At 44.1% G+C, this 12,357-nt stretch overlaps 1 protein-coding gene across 1 annotated transcript in view; it reads left to right on the forward strand.

The window, feature by feature from the left end:
* The first annotated feature begins 6,444 nt into the window (after positions 1–6,444).
* The window catches only part of Tl (toll like receptor), a 33,597-nt gene continuing 27,684 nt past the window's right edge, over positions 6,445–12,357 (forward strand). The window contains exon 1 of the mRNA XM_072298804.1: positions 6,445–6,874. The gene's annotated coding sequence lies outside the window, so the exon portion shown is untranslated. The remainder of the gene's footprint in view (positions 6,875–12,357) is intronic.

The following is a 12,357-nucleotide window of genomic DNA, read 5'->3' on the forward strand; positions in this document are numbered from 1 at the left end:
TTGTTCATCCTACTTCCCTGAACTGTAGTGAGATTGGCGTGAGGTTTAGGTATCAGGATCTTGTTACGTGTTTTCAATTACTTCTTTAAATTGAATTTAAGGGGAGCAAGTAAAACATTTCTAAAATACTGGTTTCCTTTCAAATTTTTAGAAAAAATTAATCGGGTCAATTAACCCGAGACGCACATTTAGGCGGTTTATTTCTACGAACTCTGTCTCGCAAAACCCGAATTAAAACTGATATTATTCGAAAGCGATCGAGAGTTACAACTTTTCGATGTATTTGATTTTTCAAATGCAATATTTCTCGTTCGGATACCTACCTTCCTTGAGTTCAGATTTGCTCCATAAGATTTGCCCTAAAAGTAAAGAATCTGATTTTTGTCTTCTGAAAAATTTTAAGCATTCGGTGGAAAAAGTTCGAAACTCGCTGGTCTTGTCTTATTTGAAGCAAGAACCACGGATTTGACGTTGCTTTGTAATTTGAAGAAATTGGCACCCAATCAAAATTGCACGAAAAATGGCATCATTACATGTTTAAATCGGTTAAACAACCACATTTTTAAGGTATCTTCAAATTACGCATTTTAAAAAAAATAGTGAGAACAATTCAATTATCATAGTTTTCCGGTCCAAAGACGTCTGTGAAGTTAGCACCCCCACTTTTAAAATTTGCAATTTTCTCTTTTGCTCATCATTGCTCATCATTTGCTCACCTCAAAAATCGCTTTCATTTTTTTTGCTCAGGCTTGTACTCCCCACAAATCGAACTTGAACTTTCAGAGAGGTCATTGACCCTAGCACCCCCACTTTGTCCGATTGACCTGAAAATGGTCTCAAACGACGCAGAATCATTTGCTCACCTTTGCTCAGCCCTTAGTTTTTTTGTTTACCCCTCCATCCCCCCCAAAATGAAAGGCGGCATTTTGGGGGAGATCAAAGCCAGCACCCCCACTTGGTCCGATCAGTGAATTGGTGTCAAACGACGCAGAATCATTTGCTCACCTTTGCTCAGCCCTTAGTTTTCGTTCCTGACCTCCCCCTTCCCCCCCCAAAACGAAAGGCGGCATTTTGGGGAGATCAAAGCCAGCACCCCCACTTGGTCCGATCGAGCTGAAATTGGTGTCAAACGACGCAGGATCATTTGCTCACCTTTGCTCAGGCCTTAGTTTTCGTTCCTGACCTCCCCCTTCCCCCCCAAAATGAAAGGCGGCATTTTGGGGGACATCAAAGGCAGCACCCCCACTTTGTCCGATTGAGCTGAAATTGGTGTCAAACGACTCAGAATCATTTGCTCACCTTTGCTCAGGCTTAGATTCGTTCCTGATCTCCCCCTTCCCCCCCAAAATGAAAGGCGGCATTTTGGGGGACATCAAAGGCAGCACCCCCACTTTGTCCGATTGAGCTGAAATTGGTGTCAAACGACGCAGGATCATTTGCTCACCTTTGCTCAGGCCTTACTTTTCGTTGCTCACCCCCCATTTCCCCTCCGAATCGAATGGCGGCATTTTGGCGCACATCAAAGGCAGCGCCCCGACTATGTTTAACCGCCGTTCGTTTTCGGGAGGAGGTAGGATTCGGGCAACGAAAACTAAGGCCTGAGCAAAGGTGAGCAAATGATCCTGCGTCGTTTGACACCAATTTCAGCTCAATCGGACAAAGTGGGGGTGCTGCCTTTGATGTCCCCCAAAATGCCGCCTTTCATTTTGGGGGGGAAGGGGGAGATCAGGAACGAAAACTAAGGCCTGAGCAAAGGTGAGCAAATGATTCTGCGTCGTTTGACACCAATTTCAGCTCAATCGGACAAAGTGGGGGTGCTGCCTTTGATGTCCCCCAAAATGCCGCCTTTCATTTTGGGGGGGAAGGGGGAGGTCAGGAACGAAAACTAAGGGCTGAGCAAAGGTGAGCAAATGATTCTGCGTCGTTTGACACCAATTTCAGCTTGATCGGACCAAGTGGGGGTGCTGGCTTTGATCTCCCCCAAAATGCCGCCTTTCATTTTGGGGGGGATGGAGGGGTAAACAAAAAAAACTAAGGGCTGAGCAAAGGTGAGCAAATGATTCTGCGTCGTTTGAGACCATTTTCAGGTCAATCGGACAAAGTGGGGGTGCTAGGGTCAATGACCTCTCTGAAAGTTCAAGTTCGATTTGTGGGGAGTACAAGCCTGAGCAAAAAAAATGAAAGCGATTTTTGAGGTGAGCAAATGATGAGCAATGATGAGCAAAAGAGAAAATTGCAAATTTTAAAAGTGGGGGTGCTAACTTCACAGACATGGTCCAAAGGCGTGTTTAAAAGCGCGAGGCGATGCGACGCTGCCACACGAAGAGGTATTTGACTTAAGCCTCGACTTTGAAGAGACTAGACTCCTACTCCGAATAATACTCCAAAAAATGGTAAAATTTCAAGCGAAAGGGGAGTCTGCCGGTTTTGAAAACTCAACTAAGGACGGGAAACCCAAGACATAGCATACTGTTTTGTGTACTTGATCATTGTAACCACGATCTGATGAAACCGCATTCGTGTGATTCATTCAGTCATTCGACCCACCAACAGATTTCCATGGTTCTTAATTATAAAATCAAGTATCTCGGTTTTTGACTGTACACATTATTATTAGATTTCCCATAAAATTTTACTATACTGAATAGAGTAACTGATAATTTTTATTGTAGGTACAAATTTGCACGTGATTTCCTTCTGCTTTTCAAAAATGTTTTCCAAACACTATGCCTCGTACAAAAATGTCTTCACACTCAGTACTATACTTTCTTATTAATCAAAGGAAGGACGGACATTTTTGGAACACCGCAATAATCGTTGCTTTCATGAGGCTAAAAGTGGATTCCAAGACTTACCTACTATCTAATCGCCCTTACAATACAATGTTACATGTGTGTCAACAATTATTCGGTTACAGTAAAAATGAAGCACTGCAATTACAAAAGGAACATCGTAACTATTACTCGAAAGTCGGCAGAACTTGGAATCCACCATGAGCACTGCGTATGTTTTTGCAGTTCAATCGCTGATTTAAGTGCCTATAGGCGTTAACACCAATTTTCCGCGCTAGCGAGAACCCCTTGGTGAAAAGAACAACAGGTGTGGCACCCGATTATCAGGAGCAACGAAAAGGCCACGACACCAAGCTCGTTGGGCACGGACCGTTGCGCGCGTGCCGGCGTCATATTTGCGACGAGTTTCGGGGAGAGAGGCTCCCATTTTCGGGAGAAGCCTTCATCCACCTTCACCTTCCTCGCCCAGCATCCAAATTGGGGTTGAATCTGAGCACGTGGGGATGTTATTTTGGTCCGGAGAGCACATGTCGGGCGAGGGACTCCTCCAAATTCCGTCTGGATTCCCCTTTTTCGAATAAATTAGGTGTTTGCGCATGCGCTCCGCGTCAGCTTGAGGTATTGTGAGTAGTCCCTGCGCAGCAAACCCGAAGCAGATGAACCGGCAGCTGCCGGGCGCGCCAACACAAAATCATCATCATTTTGGAAATATTCCGCTCGGGAATTCGGAGATCCCGATGGCGAACGGGCAACACCACCGGGGCACACGCCGATCCATTGAGCCACGCGGCCCTACCCCCCCCCCCCCCGGGCTCTCTGCCTGCCGCACGCGGCCAGGGGGTGGCAGGGCCCCCTTCCCTCCCCCTCGTCATCCTCCCGCGCAGTCCCTCGTCAGCTGCCCCTCTTCAGAGCCAGATTCAATAGTTTCCACCCGCACTTCCGTTGTTGTTCCCGTTTGACTTTATTTCGGATACCCCGAGCCCACCGTAGAATCGAGAACGTATCCGACTGAACAAATTCGTTTTCCTTAAATTGTTGGGGACAAGTGGAAATTTTTCGGAACATTTCTCAATTTTGGGACTTTCCAATACTTAGTCGCTCTATGGCGAATTTTCAGAATGGAATGAAGAGTATCGGCATGCCTGAGCCACGCTCAGATAGGATCATCAGTTTTAGGCTTTCCACCCTTCAACGTAGGTAGGGAGCAATCTTTTAAGGGATATCACCGCACAAATTTGGCTCCTCGTTTTTGAGACAGAAAAGAATATTTGCAGGGCACACAAATATAGAAGTATTGCTATCACTGCCCGTCAGGCGATAGTTTCGAGGTATATTGATACAATATCGCCTGACAGAATGAGAAACAATATTGCCAAACAATGTTTTCGAAAAAAGTTATACAAAAAATTGAAACACTGTTGAAATGAAGATCCGGGCTGGAGGAAAAAAAAGCGCCATGCAATACTGTTCCTTGCGAATGAAAACCTGAAATATTGATACAATATCTCTGGCAATATTCCTATCTGTATCATGAGCGGTGCTACTTACTTCAAGGTTTTTACAACATCCCCTATCAATATTGCCGGAACTGGGGGATTACCGAAGCAACCGCCGAGACAAGATTCCTTCCAGTGGCGTGGCGTGAATAATCGATTATCGATATCTCGCCATTTGAAGCTATGGTAAAGAATCGATTACTAAGGTGTTCGCTGCGAACACCCTGATAATCGATCTTTTTTCATAGGTTTAAAGGGCATAACAATCGATATATCGCAATTCACGCCACGCCACTGAATTTCCTTCGCGTGGTGGACTCTATAGAAGTTGGACACATTCATTTTCGACAGCATGCCATTCTTTGTAATAAAGGAAATAGACGCATAGTCTGTCATTACGTCAAAAAAAAAAAGTTTGCTAGAGATGTGTTCTTCCGGGAAAAAAAGTTTAGACCACAGGGAAGGGTGCAGAAATTCTACGGAGCCTGCACCCCAGCGAAATCGCGGATGTTTAAGATGCACGATTTGGCATCATTGGCCTTGAGGTAAGGGTAGCATCTGCCGGTGGTCTGGCATGGCGGTGGTGGCAGAGTGCTCTTTCGTAAGATACCCATCGGACAAACGAAGGAGAGGCTGTGCCGCCGCGTCTCACAGTGGATCGAGTCAACAAAAGAGGTCGGATAAAATTCGGATACTTTAAACGCTTATAACTCCGTTAGTACAAACGTCTAAGGCTCTAAAAGTAGTTGAATCGGGTTTCTCCATGAAATTCACTTTCATAGACAACCCTTTAAATTTAAAATGTGACAAATTAAACGTCAAAATTTGCAGTTTTGGTCAAAAAGTTCATGTGCGACCTTTCTGATTAACTCGATATACTGTGCGCCGGTGCGCCCCTTGCTACGTTGCTGTTTACCATTTCCTCCTCCTTTCCGCAGCTTGCTCCGTAGCGCAGCCCACATCCGATGATCCGACACCCCGTGCCTCCGTTTAGGAACCCGTCCCCACTCACCCTCCCGGCGACATAAAGACGGAGCACTCGTTTCCGAAAGCACGGCTCCAGGAGAAGCCGCTTGAGCGCTGTTCGCTTGTGTGAGTGTGTTCATGAGAACGAGAACCCGTGCGCGGGAAACGCAAATATTTGAAGTGGCTCCCGCATGATTTTAGCCTCGTTTATACAGTCTGATCTTGCATTAAAATTTGAAACGATCAAGACGGATTATTTTAAAGAAAAACTTTCCGTTCCCATCTTGGGAATGCATACTTATTCTCTGAGAAGCTCTCGCGTGTTTCTCTGAAAATTCGTGTTTTATTGAGGGAAATTTGACATCGTCCGAAAGCTCATGAGGTGCTCTTCCGTAAGCCTGTGTCACACTATCAAAACTAGCTATCACACTATCAAATCTAGCTATCAAAATATCAAGGTCAAGTGCTGTGATTGGTCCAAGTCATCGAATAAGCCAATCACAACACCTGACCTCGATATTTTGAAGGCTAGCTTTGATAGTGTGACACAGGCTAGGTATAGCACGACATCATGGGCGCTGGTAGGGGCTCCTTGGGGGCTTGCTCTGCGATCCCTACAATTTTTTTTAAATCGTATGCATTAGTTCAGTAGACTCTCGTTGAGGAGAGGGCGGGGGTGTAAATAGACGCCTTCCCCATAAAAATGTCTCTCGTTCCTTTTATGGAAATGGCTTTCCCCGACTCAACCAAAATTCGACGATCCTACCGACGACATTTACTTTCGACCGTAATCATAAAATTTTGCAACAGATTTGATCCCCCCACGTCAGCACCCGACACTTCCCAACGATGCGCCATGACTCATCCGTTGACCTGAATGCCCTGGGGTGCAGGTATTCGTATACGATTCCAAATGGCTCCAATTTGTCACATCCTCGCCACCAAAACACAGCGTTTGCCGATGTGACTTTAACACGGTAGCTAATAGCTATTAGTCATGATTCTTGAAGTAGGTTCTCGGTTCGGCTCCCCTCCAGAATCATTGCAAGAGAAGCGCGACAGCGTAGCGCGTAGCGCGGCGCGCGGCCCAAAGGCCACCGTACCGCGTGCGCGGCTCCCAGGAGGGGAATTGGCCGCCATGGTGGGGCGGCGGCGCAGCGCGCGCCCTTGCCATCAGCGGCAGCGCCGCCACCGACAGTTCCCACTTCCATTTTCAGTACGCTGAGCGTCGTGGTCGGGACGGTACTGATTGTGTGAGTCATGCTCAACGGTGTTACGTGAGAGCCATCTGATCGGACGGTTTTTGTGTGTGATTTGGTTTGCCAAGCATTGATTAGATACCACGATTCCTAGCTATATCGCGAGTGTTCCCGTTTGATACTGGAAAACAAAAGCAAACCTTTTAATTACATTGCTCAGTGTGTGCGACACAGAGTGGATGTCAGTGTTTTTATGAGTGTGCAAAATCATCAATGTCGTGCATGTCATTGTGACAGTTATCAACTGATCTAATGGGATTTTACTAGTGCCTCAACTGTGCTCAGTGCTTAATTATGGATGCGCACAGGACTTATCGTATGAATTGAGCGCCTTAAACCCTGACCTGGAGGGAAGAAAAGGGTAAGTCGTTGATCACTGTTTTAACGGGAGGGGCTGTGCGTGTGATGGACTATTAATAACGCACTGTTTACAGGAGCTTCAAGAAGCGGCGTGGGAGGTGGGACAACCCAACTGGTTCACCTCGCGGGGAGCTCCCCCCCCCCCCCCCCTCCCATAATTTGTCCGAAACGTTTTACAACCACCGTATAATAAAGTTTCTCTTGCCCCAATTCTTTACATCACAACAGGGTTTAAAAGAGACTACAACTTCCTAATAAAGCACAAGATCCATGAAGAGAGCGTATCGCCTTGTTTGCGCCGATTTCTGATCGATTCACCGATTTTGTGCATTTCACGGGGTTCTCGTGATCCTATAAACCCGCATTATAGGAGCTTGTATTTCCGAAGTAAGTAGAATTGATTTGGAAAAAGTAAAGCCCAAGAAAATAATAATCTTAGATTATTTTGAATTTATTTCAGGAGTTGGAAATTTCAACACTTTTATCACGTCCGAATTACTGTTAGTTGTCGTCTTGTTTGTTTACATGGGTTCCAAATGGGGGGGGGGGGGTGTCAATGGACGAGAAAGAATATCGCAAGCTATCTGGGAGTAAGCGCACTTTTAATGTCATTTTGCATGAATATTGAAATGACAATTCTCTCTCTCTACGAAGGTCTCAAAAAAGATCACATATACAACAATATGAGTCATTTTATTAAATGATAAGCTTTAAGATAAAAACAGATGATGTTCGCCTGAGTGTGTTGTATAGCCTTTCTTAAATCTACTGGTTCAAGGTTACTAGTAGGTTGATGATGCGGTCATCTTCCTCGAAGTGTCCAAGTAAGAATAAAAACATGACAAATTGTTCTTGATCAGTTGGCAGTTGTTTACTTTTGACCGTCATGCGCAGTAAGTCAGCAGTGAGTAGACCGTTTTACATACGTGTCTGCACATGGCGGCGTCATTGCCCGCAGTCAATCCTCGTTCGCCATTGGACGACGGCAGCGCAGTCGTTAGTGAACGGAAGGTAAACAAATGCTAACTTATCTAACGCGGGTTCCATCTATTCAATCGGAAGCATGACAATTGGATGTATTTCTGCCAAACAGAACTATGTGCACCAAGACATGAGCCCTGAGACCCATAAGAATATGTGCATGACAGTGCTCACGTCATAATGCACATACTTCCGTTTAGCAGAAATACGTCCGATTGCGGTTCAACGAGTGAAATAATGCTCTTGCATGCCACAAGAATTCGCTCTTTAAGTAAAAACTTCAGGGGCTGTCTGGTCAGGGGTGCTAGGATGCTTTAGCACCCCAGAAATTTTGGCGGGCGGCCGAGAGGGCCCTCAAAACTTGAAAAATCCACATAAAAGAAGATGTCCTTTGGTTAGTTTGGGAGGGGGGCACTCGAGAGGAGGGGCCCCGAAAACGTTTCAGCACCCTCAAGAAATTTCGAGCCGTACCGAAACTGTAAGTGCTTACTTCTCTGTAAGTGGAAGTTCGGGAAAAACACGACATGCCGCTGGTTCAATCGGAAACGAGCTCCTTAGCTTAAAATATCTGTCAAAGTTGAGACCAGTTCAAGAGATTTTTTAAATTTAGGAGTTTGTTTTAGAGAAAATCAATGACATAGCCGTACTTTTCGCGGATGATGCCATCGGCGACAGTAATCAAAGCGAAAAGCTGCGTCTAAAGTTCTATTGCATGAAGATTGTTCATTGTATATCGGAACTGACGGAGACCAAAATTCCGCATTTTCATGCTTTTTCTGGTATCATAAGTTGTTAGTCTTTAGGGTTTTTTTTTCTTTAGAAAAAAAGAATATTCAATTCAAAACCTTAACGCGGTACGAATAGAAGTTATTCATTTTTTACTGGAACAGAGTAAACATCTGATAGTCAGCAAAGAGGAGTGCCGCCGGACGCTTGTTATCAATAATTATCCCTCCTTTCCTGTATCCTCACCTACCTGCAATGCGCTTCCCTCCGCCGTGTCACCGTGTTGCCAATAATACATGACAATATTGAGGCAGCACCGGTATAATGTCAAACTTGTAAGTTTCGACACTACCCAGGAGTCATCAGAGAATGCCATTTTTTAGTGACACCTATTCTTTCTTTGTCGGCACAGAGAATAAATGTCGGCATTTCTCAAGCTGACGCGTTAATGTCGAACGTCATCTAGCCTCACGACATTTCCCGTAATGCCTGTTTACGTTAGGCCGTAAGGGCTTTATGAAAGTTTAAAAACTCGCAGACCAATCTGACAATTACCTCGATAGATGAGGCTCATTTTCGATGAGATAAAAATCTCTCATGTGTTAAAGTCAATAGTTGAGACAAATGCAGGGCATACGCGTAGCTAGGTTAACTTGGAATTCCAAAGTGTCTGTAGGGGTTTCCCGGGTCCTCTCTTCATATAGGAGGTAGTGTTCATAGGGCCAGGGCCACCACTAAACCCATTCATTTCGTTCCGTGCATAAACATTCCTTTTGTCGTCACTCAATATCAAAGTTGCTAAAAACAATCGATCATAGCGTATAAATGTCAAAACGTCAGAAAATTATCAAGCATTCCCTTGTATTATTTCAAAGCAATAAATGTAGGGAGACAAGTAAATGCATATTTTTTTGTCGGATTTACATTAAAAACGTATTTTATTTGAGGAAAAACAATTACATTAGTTGCAAAATAAAGAGCAAAGTGGAAAGTTTTACTACCGTGGTCGATATTTATGAGAATTGAGGAGGGCGTGAGGGAAATGGGATGGGGGTACAAAGTGAGGGCATTGTGTGGAGGGCAACAACCATATCCGCTCAGTGCATCCAAGTACCATGCTACTTCACTGATGCGAAGATGCGACTTGACATGACCGCTCCAACCAAACTCGCTCAGAGGTGCCACCATCACTATTTACACCCACTTCCGATAATTTTATGCAACCTTACCCAAAAGCACTCGACTACAAGTTGAATAAACCATGACCTTCGCAACAAAGAGTTCATAAACAACAAATCAGCGTCCTGGCATTATAACTAAACAATTAGTAGCTCTAAGTATCGGGCAAGATGCCATGTAGGCAAAAAACACGGTCACACTAACCCATGGTGGGAAAACCATCGATTTTAGTGTGATACCCGCTTGAAATTTTTTCTTGAAGTATCCATGAAACTACTTGGCCGCATTCGTCATTCTTAGGTGAGAGAATGTAGGGCCTCGGCCAACATTTTAGAGGGGCAACGTATATACATTTAAACTGTCAGGGCATTTTTCAGAAAATTGACAATGTAACGATACAACAGGAATAGTTTACTCAATTGGCAAAATAGACGACACTAAAAATAAGGCAAAGAGAAAAAAAAACAAGCAAACCACCCTTAGTTGGTACTAGGGGGCTACGCCCCCTGGCCGCTACGCGGCCCAACCCCCGAAGGCGCTCCGCGCCATCAATGGGCCGCTTCGCGGCCCTATTTTTACCCTCCTATCGGTGTTAGTTTTATTTTTCCCCTAAAAAATTACGAAATGAGGTATACTTTACTTTTAGAATGAAATAATTTTTGGTTTTGATGAATAAAGAAACAAATTTTTTTTTTTTGAAGTCTAAAGGACGCGTTTTGGAATGACTACTTGATGAAATATTGCAGTAAAACAACGAACATTGATAATCAGGTAATAACTAAGAATTTCGGGTAACGGGGATCGAACCCACACCATATCTGAAGTGGACGCTTCCGACGTCTTTGACGACTCGGCTACCGCTCGTCTTGAGGAAGTAGGAGCGAATCTTGAGTAGATAAGTGTAGAGCTGATGCGCAGGCTACCCAGCTACTGCGCAACCTCCTCGACCACTGCGCATCCTCCCGCGCATAGCGGTAGCAGTCTCGGAGCATTCTGAAAATTCACTCACTTTTATAACGTGATTGTAAAAAAAACCTGGGTCCTATTTCCAAAATCTGAATAGAGCGGGCTCATCTAGGGCCAATTACCCGTCGATTACCGCAAACAACTTGGAAATCGGCCCGGTAGAACGCTCAAACGAACTATGACAAAAAATATAAATTTACATTGTTTAAATGGGAGAATTCGCAACTTTACCACTTAATATAAAAAAACCTAGGCCATATTTTGAAAATCTGAAAAGAGTTGGCTTATCTAGAGACAATTGCCCGTCGATAGCCGCAAAAATCATAAAAATCGGCTTTGTAGAACGCTGGAACTAAGCGTTACCAGTTTCGCAAAATTAGGAGGCTTGAGAGCTTATAGTATAGATAGCATGCGGCGAGCACTGAACTAATTTCATTATAACGCCTGGATGCAACTATTCGAGCTCTGCGGATGTCCGCGTTGCATACGCTTGGGAGTGAAGGCGTTTTGACGTTCCAGGCACTCGCCACGTCATCTGCAGCGCGGCGCGGCGCGGCGGTCTGTTACTGCATGTATCCAAAATGACAAAGCGCCTTCAATTCTTCGTTTATAGTACAAATACATCTCCCAGGCATAAATAGTTATACTACAAATTATGCTCAGCACATCGCGAAATCAAAACTGATGCACCGAAAATAATGAAACATCATGCGCATCTTACTTGTGTCTAAGAGATGTCTTTGTACTAAAAATGAATTTAAGGCGCCTTGTCATTTTGGATACTTGCAGTGCAGCCCGCTGCCGAGCCGCGCTGCAGATGAAGTAGAGAGTGCTCGGAGCGTCAAAACGCCTTCACTCTCGAGCGTATGCAACACGGACATCCGTGGAGGTCGAATAGTTGCATTCTAGGCGTTAATGAAATTCGTTTAGTGTTCGTCGCACGCGATATCAGCTAAGGGTACTTTGCTTGTTTCTTTTACATTTTACCTTAATTCCAGCGTCGTATACTGCGCCGATGGAATAAACTAGGTATTTCTGCATTTTCGTTACATTGTACATGTACCATTATAAATTATTACCTATTATTTTTTATAAATTAAGTTTAATTAATTTTAACTTTAATCAGTATAAATCTGTAATAAGTTATTATAATAAACAAAGATAATATTTAAACCAGTCCTGGTCCTCGAATTCGCAAAACATTTAGGTTACTGAGTTTTGTAGAGTTTCCTTTCACCTAATTTAATGAGTGAGTCCTTTGTTTGGATTTTATTCTTCCTTTTGAAATAATACTTTTCATGTTTAAGTGCGAGACTTTAAAATCTTCAAAGCCGACCTAAAGTTCCTCACGTGAACTTGACAAGGAACTCGCAAGGCGTTGACAAAAATCATGTATATGTGTTGTTCCGTTTTAATTTTTTCTTTCTTTGGGTATTTCCGTTTTTGGGATTAAATCTCGACACTCTCCTTCGCGCTGTTGGGCTGCGCATTCCTCACTTTTGAGGTTTGCGCTTCAAGGTACCATCCATCAGGATCTTTACTGAGTTCTGATGTCAAGTGGCCGAACTTATTTTCGGAGTGCGATAAAAAGATATTCATGAGAAAGAAAACATCAGAAAACTACCCTCTAGG

Source organism: Bemisia tabaci, chromosome 1 (assembly GCF_918797505.1).
Source record: "Bemisia tabaci chromosome 1, PGI_BMITA_v3".
Taxonomy (NCBI): Eukaryota; Metazoa; Arthropoda; class Insecta; order Hemiptera; family Aleyrodidae; genus Bemisia; species Bemisia tabaci.